Consider the following 9497-nt stretch of genomic DNA (forward strand, 5'->3'; position numbering starts at 1 on the left):
CTGCATATGATAGGTAGGGAGTACTGCACCCTTTGAACCTTCCCTTGTGAAGATATGTTTACTTTACTGGCTGTACGGTAGAACGCGATGTCTTTGAACTGACTTCCGTTTGTGTAGACGATGACATATCTCACACAGGAACCTCCCAACCGTGCTCTGTTCTTATGAGTGTGCCCATTTTGGTCGTGGGTCACCGTTCCTGGTTCTGCGAGAGTTTCTAAAGAATTGTGCCCATCAATTCTCCTTTGAAGCAACCCTCACTTCTTTCTAACATAGGTGATTCTTTCTCGAGTATCCCGCATACTCACACATGTCAACCGACATTCGAATCATTAAAGCATTAATGTTCTAGCCTCTTGCGGGAGTCACTGTTTCAAAGAGGAGTGGTAGGGAGTCCGAGACCCCCACAGTGACACGCTCCATTCCATAATTTAGTTGTCCCATTGAACCTAGGTGCCAGCTAGGTTGGGTATCCACTATAGAACTTTTTAGCCCAAGGGCTTTAGACCCATTCCTCGTGTCAACTTCTCCACAACTTCTTTGCCTAACCCTTTGGTCACCGGATCCGCTATGTTGTCTTTTGACTTTACGTAGTCAATCGAGAGAACACCAGTTCTGAGAAGTTGTCTAATGGTATTATGTCTACGACGCACATGTCTAGACTTACCATTATACATATCACTTTGTACTCTCCCAATTGTGGCTTGACTATCGCAATGCACACATATTGGAGGTACCGGTCTTTCCCAATTAGGAATATCCTCTAGAAAATGGCGTAGCCATTCGCCTCTTCACAATCTTTGTCCAAGGCTATCAGCTCAGATTCCATCGTGGATCTAGCTATCACAGTTTGCTTAGAGGATTTCCATGCAACGGCTGCACCGGCTAGTGTAAACACGTAGCCACTCGTGGACTTAGAGTCCTTAATATCAGATATCCAGTTCGCGTCGCTATACCCTTCAAGTACAGCGGGATATCTCCCGTAGTGCAGTCCAAGGTCACGAGTATACCTCAAGTATCTCATAACCTTTACTATTGCCTTCCAGTGCATAGCACCGGGGTTACTCGTATATCTACTGAGTTTACTAACCGCAAAGGCAATATCCGGCCTAGTACAGTTCATAAGATACATCAAACTACCAATAACCTGACCATATTCCACTTGTGAAATACCTTCTCCGTGGTTCTTGGTTAGATGAACGTTTGTATCAAACGGTGTTCTAGCCAATTGACCATCATCCTTGTTAAATTTCCCAAGGATTTTGTCAATATAATGTGATTGGCTCAACACGAGACCATCAGGTCTTCTAATGATTCTAATCCCGAGGATTAAATCAACCAAACCCATATCCTTCATGTCAAATCTCGCATTTAACATGTTTTTGGTAGACTTGATCATCCGATCATTACTACCAATGATGAGCATATCATCTACGTATAAACAAAGAATGACATAGCCGTCTATCGTTTCCTTAACGTAGACACATTTGTAACTTTCGTTTATTTTGAACCCGTTAATTAACATCGCATGGTCAAACTTCTCGTGTCACTGCTTAGGCGCTTGTTTCAAAACCATAGAGCGATTTAACCAGCTTACACACTTTCCTTTCTTGGCCCAGAACCACGAACCCTTCAGGTTGTTCCATATAGATTTCCTCATCTAATTCACCATTTAGGAAGCGGTTTTCACATCCATTTGGTGAACTTCCAAGTTCCGCAATGCGGCTATGGCAAGTATCATCGTAATGGAGTTTATTCTCGTCACGGGAGAATATGTGTCGAAGTAATCAAGGCCTTCGCGTTGCCTGTAACCCTTGATTAAAAGCCTAGCCTTATACTTCTCAATGGAACCGTCCGTTTTCATCTTCCTTTTAAAGACCCACTTGGATCCTAAGGGTTTACTACCCGGAGGAAGATCAACAAGTTCCCAAGTGTGATTCTGTATGATAGAATCCACTTCACTCTTTATAGCCTCTTTCCACATTAGTCCTTCCGTAGACGTCACAGCTTCTACATACATTTGAGGCTCGTTCTCTATCAAACAAGATAGAAAATCAGGTTCATTTTCTAATAAACAAGTTAAAGTACCCAAATCATACTCAAACAAGTAAGTTAGAAAATCAAGACCGAATGATTTTTCAACTCTTGCCCGCTTACTGCGTCTCGGCTCGAGCTCGGGTTCTTTCTCAGATTCCCCACTATCATTATCCATAGTTTCGTCAAAAGTTCGTTTTGACGTTCTCGGTCCCTCATTGGACCTACAAGGAAATACATTTTCAAAGAAATGTGCATTTTTTGATTCTATTATTTTGTTCTCATGTACGTTCGGATTATGGGACTCATGTACTAAGAATCGATAAACACTACTATTATGCGCATAGCCAATAAAGATACAGTCCACCATCTTAGGACCTATCTTTACTTTCTTAGGTGTTGGCACCAAAACTTTGGAAGACACCCCCACACTTTCAGGTACTGGTAGGAAGGTTTCCTACTGTTCCACAGCTCATAAGGAGTCTTATCGAGCTGCTTGTGGGGTACCTTATTTAAAAGGTAATTACTTGTCAAAATCGCCTCACCCCACATAGCTTGAGGTAGGCCCGAACTTATAAGCATCGCATTCGTCATATCTTTCAATGTACGATTCTTTCGTTCGGTAACAACGTTCGATTGAGGTGCGTAAGGTGTCGTACACTTGTGTATTATACCTACACTTGCACAGAAGTCACCAATCGGTGCTTCATACTCACCACCTCTATCGCTTCTAACCTTCTTAATTCTCCGATTAAGTTGGTTTTTCACTTCATTCTTATAAAGAATGAATTTATCAACGGCTTCATCTTTGCTTTTAAGAAAATACACATAGTAGTATCGTGTGCTATCGTCGATAAACGCGATAAAATACTTATTACCACCTCTCGTTTGTATCGATCTAAAATCGCACAAATCACTATGGATTAATTTTAGTGGTACAGTTTCCCTTTCAACCGATTTGAAAGGTACTTTCGTTAGTTTTGCCTCAACACAAATTTCACACTTGTTATTTGTGTTAATTTGAAAGTTAGGAATATGGTGCATGCTAATTAATCTACGTATAGAATTAAAATTAACATAACCTAGTCTACCATGCCACAAATTGGAAGACTCAAGCAAGTAAACAGAATTAACTTTGCTTTTATTGATAACAGGAATTACGCTGAGCTTAAAAGTCCCATCAGTTACATATCCTTTACCAATAAACATCTCAAACTTGGACAAAACTTCTTTGTCTGAATCGAACACCATGCGGAACCCATACTTTTTCAGCAGCGATCCAGACACAAGATTCTTCCTCAGCTCAGGAACATACAGCATGATCAACGTCAGTTCCTTCCCGAAAGTCATCTTCAGAACCACCTTGCCCATGCCTTCCACAGCAGACTGAGCAGAGTTTCACATCCACACCTTTTCATCCTCAATGGTCTCAAAGGTGTTGAACATCTCTGGGTTGCAACAGAAATGCCTGGTTGCACCGGTATCGATGAACCACTCACCATATGAGTAAAAAAAAAGGGGGTTTCAGATAATTTTGAGTTGTGGAAAATCAGAGTTAAATTGAGTTAAATTGAGAATAAACATTTCACATTTCTGGATTTTTAATTTTATAGATTATGGATTTTTAGTTCATTGATTTTGGATTTTTAGTTCATTGATTCTGGATATTTAGACGGAAATCGAAACTGATTTTTTTTTTTCATTCATGCTCGATATTTAGTTCATTCATTATGGATATTTAGTTCATTCATTATGTATTTTTAGTTCATTCATTCTGTATTTTTAGTTCATTCATTCTGTATTTTTAGTTCATTCATTCTCGATTTTTAGTTCATTGATTCTGAATTTTTAGTTCAATGATTATGATATATAGTTCAAATTATGCACAACATAATGCTATTGCCGAGAATCGAAACTGATTTTAAAAAAAAAATGAGACGCGCATTTTTAGTCAAAACGACGTCGTTTTTGCATCCGTGTGCACCACGCATGGTTCACACAAATGCACAGCATAATTTGCCGGTTAGAAGTACAATTCTTTGGAGTTGGCATGCATCAACTGGCTTTAAAATAAAGAAGACAGTCTACTAATATCAAATTTGTCATTCATGGACTTATCTTATGCAAGTTGTACAATTGCGAGATGCTGATCTACTACCAGACACTTTGATAATGTGTCCTTTCAGTTTATTCGTAGATCAGCGAATTTGGTGGCCTATATATATTCCGCAAATTATATCGTGCACCGCGGTGCATGATTGATCATGCACCGTGCATCAAAACGACGTCGTTTTGTTTAATGAAAAGAAACGGCATCCGTTTCCCGCCATTCTGCACCCTTCTTCAAAAAGTAACTTTGTTATTCAGTTCATTTTGTATACACTGCAATATCAGTTCAACACAACTACAATTTCACTTCGATATAACTACAGTTTCATTCGATATTTATAGACTCAAATATGTGAAAATGTTATTTAACTTTATTTTATATACACTATAGTTTTATTAAAACACAACTACATGATCATTTTAATATAATTACAGCTTCATTGTACAATTACACTCAAATATGTGAAATGTTATTCAGTTTCATTTTGTGGTACAGCTTTGTATGTTTAAGATTCCAAATTTATGGACTTGGACTTTTTGGTTTGTTGTCTAAGTTATTGGAATGTTTCTATGACTTGACTATCTTTTGGCTATCTTAATGAGTGGGAGTGACAGACGTGTCAACTCCAAGCTCTCAGCCGTTAGAGGTAGTGCTTATGTTAACTTATAAAGAAGTCATAGAATAAAGTTAGCATTATGCTAACATTAAAAGATCTCTACTTAAGACATGCTTCTAAGATTTTAGAGATCATACAGTGAATTTGGATGGTTTCTTCATTCAGTTGTACACATAATATATTTTGAGAAACATCCATTAAGGGACTAAGAATAAACGTAGGGTTTGTTCATAAAGAACCTAAGTTAGAGAATTTAAATGCATGTGATCATAGAAGATATTACTTACTTGATCAATAGAGGACGTATTACTATGGTTCATGTGTCTTGTTCTTTAATGGAGGTTGTACCAGTACTTGCACCAAGTGGGAGAATGTAAGTATTTTCCCTAATATAATATATTATAATATATTGTATTAATTAAGTGGTTGTGGTGCAAGTGGAAGATTAAGTCAGTTAGTTGCTTAATCTGTTAGGCAACTCAGGATATTCAGTTAAGCTTTAACTGAATATCTACCTACGTTGATGGCATGTAGGCTTCTAAGCAAAATAGTCCTCCCACAGCTCCCGTCAGAATACACGCACCATCAGGTATTCGGGAGAGAAGTGGTAGACAAAACACTCTGCAGGTTTACCATTCCGGGGCAACACCAATGACTATGGCAAGAGATATTCAGATGATCCTAAAGCTTCCGCTACTACGAGTCAGGTTACTCGTTACTTTAGTTCATGTTAGTCTAAATTTATATCTAACATAGCACTCTCAGACATCTACTCAAAACCTGTAGAACAAGGGAAATAAACATGGGGATAACACCCGGTCAGCGAATATTGCTGGTAACCCATTAATACGCGTTAAATAACATATATAGATAAGTATAATCAAAACTATTTTGAAACGGAATACAGTATATATCATTTCAAAACCAAGGAGAGAAGTCAACTTCAAAGACTCATCAAATCACTCTCAAAAGAAATAGGAATTACCATCCTCACAACAATGACAAGACATCAAACATGAAAGACAAACAACTCAGGATGCATTCTACTAATCACAAAGTAGAATACATCAACACATGATCATAAGCAAAGAATTCACATTCACACAATGGCAACTACATGCCACAGTGACAACTACATGTCACAAGTATCATAGTTCCAACCTTATGCCCTATTCCAACCTTATGGCTACCCCCGGCCTTATTTCAGTTCCAACCATTACCTCCGAGTAACCCCTGTACTTCTGAGTCCAACCTTATGCCTCCGGGGACCGTCGTCCCCCCACCTACAACCACCCACATTACCGTCGAACTCTCAGTACATGAGGGTACCATTAATTTCATTCACACAAAACCGCCAAACTCGTGAGCAAAGCTCAAGTAACAAACCACCAATCTCAATCATAGTCACACAAGGTCATCATCATTACCAAGAAGACTAAGACTCAACAATAGTCTTAATCAAGTATCAACAAAGGTACAATGATTTACATACGATCATATCATAGGAATCAATCAAGAGATCATAATCAAGATATAAGACCATACTCAATCAACAAAGGATTACCATCCAACACCAAATGATTGTCAACACATGTTGGCAATCTCAACACGAAGGAATAAACCACACATACTAGCACATCATCATCAAACTAGCATGCTTGTCAAACGGGTAAACCAAAATTTGTTCCAAACAACATTCAAGACTCACATTAGCCCAACGAATCATAATGTCGGACCCTTAGCACGATTCAAGACACCAAATCCTACATGGATTCCTAACATACCGTTATAGACATACGGAACATCAAGAAGACTCACAAATTGCCCAATAAAACAACATCGGGAGGTCAAAACATCAATACTGAGTTAAAAGAATCACAGGGAACAAATCTCCGCCATCATCCAACAACGTTCCCCGCGGGTGGGGCCACGGGTGGACAACCACCCGCGGTTCCACCCGCGGGTACATAACCCACGAGCCACCAGTTCCCCGCAGGTGGGGCGGCGGGTAGGGCCTTGCCCGCCGTTCCACCCGCGTGTACATCCCTATACACCAAAAATCCCTTCGGGGATTTTCATCTCCAAGGTCAAGTTCAAGTCCAAAACACCCAAAATCTCACACACAACAACAATATGACTTGAACCCAAGAAAATAGCCAAGCAATGGCATTCAAGAACCCTAAGAACAAGCTCTAAACATGCATCACCACAAGACAATGCATCAAATCTCACAAATCAACACAAGAATCACAAGTAGAAGCCAAGAATCATCATATAAGTATGAAAATAGGTTTTGTAAAGCATGGGTTACCTTTGTAGCCTATTAACTTCTTCTTTTCACCCTTACAAAGCCTTTCCTAGAGCTCCTCTTCCACACCAACTTCATACACAAACCAAAACACAACAAAGATCCTATCTTTAGAAAAAGACACCTAAAAGAAGGTTAAAAACACCAAAAGACTAAGGATCTTACCCTCCCCTATGCTCGAGATGAAGAAAGTAGGAATCTCGGGAGAAAAACTTACAAGACTTGGATGCTCAAATTCTAACTTGGAGAAGAAGCTAAACCTTTTTAGAGAGAGGTTAGAGGTTTTTGTGTTTAGATTGAAGGGTGAATGAAATGAAAGAATATTGCTAGGTTTGCTTGAACCACAAACCTTAGGTAGAAAGACATTCCTACCCTTACTAATGTTGGAAAGACAAGGGAACAAGGGTACAACTCAAGAAACACAAGGTACAACCCCTTTGACTTAAGTGACTAGTCAAAATCTAGTCCCTCGACTATTAAATTTCAGGATTTTTAGGAATAGATTAGCAAAGAGACTTGGATTAATTCTTTAATTAATCCTTGAGTAGTGTTTGGATTTACGGGGTGTCACACTAAGAGCCCCCCACACCCTGACCCGATAGAGCATTTGGGAGGATGTAAATCATGGTAACTCAACTGAACATGAACCACAAAGGCTAGACATTTGCTCACTGCGCACAAGGAACCCCCTCACTTTGAGAGGATATAGATTAGCATATATTAGCTCACCTAATGGTTGACACCTGTGGAGAGTACAATTTCAAATTTATCACCATTCATGGTTTTGAGTAATGACAATTTAATGTAAATTTTTTATTTTTTTATTTTTGAGTAACGAGGGAAACTCACAGTGTGCACCCTGGAAAGGACCACATGGCAGTAAACACCAATAGGTCATTCCTACTAGGAGTTAAACTTGTAACTTTGTTTTTACCAAGTCACAATCTGACCAACTTGGTTATGGTTGTCTAAATTTAATGTAAGTTTGCTGAGTAGGACTAATATAGATGTCTATGTTAACAATATTTGAGAGTGAATTCTATTGAGATAAGAAATAATTGTGATGATTAGTTCTCAAGCTTTTATCTGTGTCATGCTCTCTTGTGTTTCATTTGATATATAGTACATAGGGAATCTAGGGTGAAGCTGAATAATGGAGGTTATGGGGTCACTTAGATCACGTGGATGTTTTCAGTCATGATCAATAATAGTATGTCCTTGGGAATCTTTGTGCAAGGCTTTGATTTTTAGAGTAAATCATGCTTGTACAAATATATCACAAAAATGTACCACACCTCGAGACACGCGTTCACGCACTACCAGTTATGCATAAATGCATTACCACGTATTCAAAATTGCATCACGCTAAAATACACAAATGCACGCACCATAAATATATATAAATTATTTATGTTACCAAGAACCTCGATCTACTTCTTATCACTCAAAAAAAAATAATGGATTAGGAAATTAAAATGCAATTATGGCTATAATGGAGTGTACGTAGTAGCCAGATACATACGTCCACACTTGAATTATTTTGAGATCAACAAAGATTTGTACTAAATTAATTAGTTTAATTTGCCACTGCACAGTGGCATATATAGCTATGCACCACCAGTTTTAGTAGCAAAAATCGTCCACAACCGTTCGATCTCGCCGGGAACGTCGTCGGTGGGAAGCTTAAGCTTAAGATAAGAGAAGTGTACAATTAAGTTTGAATTATTATTTCATCAATTAATTTAAAAAAAAAAAAAAATCTACGGAATGTATTATTTGTTAAGTGGTCATTTGATATTTTCTTGTCAATTAGTTTCTTTAAAAAATAATTTCAAAAAATGTATTTTCCAGAAAAAAAAAAAAGAATTAAATCAACCCTAGCTTAGATTTATTTTTTATAATTTCAAAGAATTACATTTATTATTGATTCGAACTTTCTCAAATCAAAATTCGCATTAAATGTACTAACTTTTTCTATATTTTTTAAATTATTAAAAAATTGAATTTTCTTGATTGCCAAATGCATTATTATTATAAGTATATTACAAAATACAATGCATTTGTTGCATATGCGGAGTATTTATTCGTCTCGCGGGTTGTCAGTTGACACTTTTGTTGTATTACTATTTTAGTTACATTTGTTTCATACCTCTATACAAACATGACCGCATAGCGCAGTGGATTAGCGCAGTTGACTTCGGATCAAAAGGTCGTGGGTTCGACTCCCACTGTGGTCGCTGTTATTTTGGAGAAAAATTTGGTTCGCACTTCCATCCATCTTCGCGAGTTCCGGCGACAATGGTCACTGCAGCTTAGAAGCTTCTTCCTCCAGAGTCCAGATTTGCGACCAGGTGTTTTTTTCTATTTTTTTTTTTAAGCTTCTCCGCCGGACAACTAAGTTTGGCATTTCAAATCCTCCCAGGGGCACT

The 9497-nt window shown here is 38.1% G+C and overlaps 1 non-coding gene across 1 annotated transcript; it reads left to right on the top strand.

Annotated features, from left to right (window-relative positions):
* The first annotated feature begins 9231 nt into the window (after window positions 1-9231).
* TRNAR-UCG lies at window positions 9232-9305 on the top strand. The gene has a single exon. It is a non-coding gene; the product is annotated as a tRNA-Arg (tRNA).
* Window positions 9306-9497: the final 192 nt, after the last annotated feature.

Source organism: Ipomoea nil, unplaced genomic scaffold (genome assembly GCF_001879475.1).
Source record: "Ipomoea nil cultivar Tokyo-kokei standard unplaced genomic scaffold, Asagao_1.1 scaffold3016, whole genome shotgun sequence".
Taxonomy (NCBI): domain Eukaryota; kingdom Viridiplantae; phylum Streptophyta; class Magnoliopsida; order Solanales; family Convolvulaceae; genus Ipomoea; species Ipomoea nil.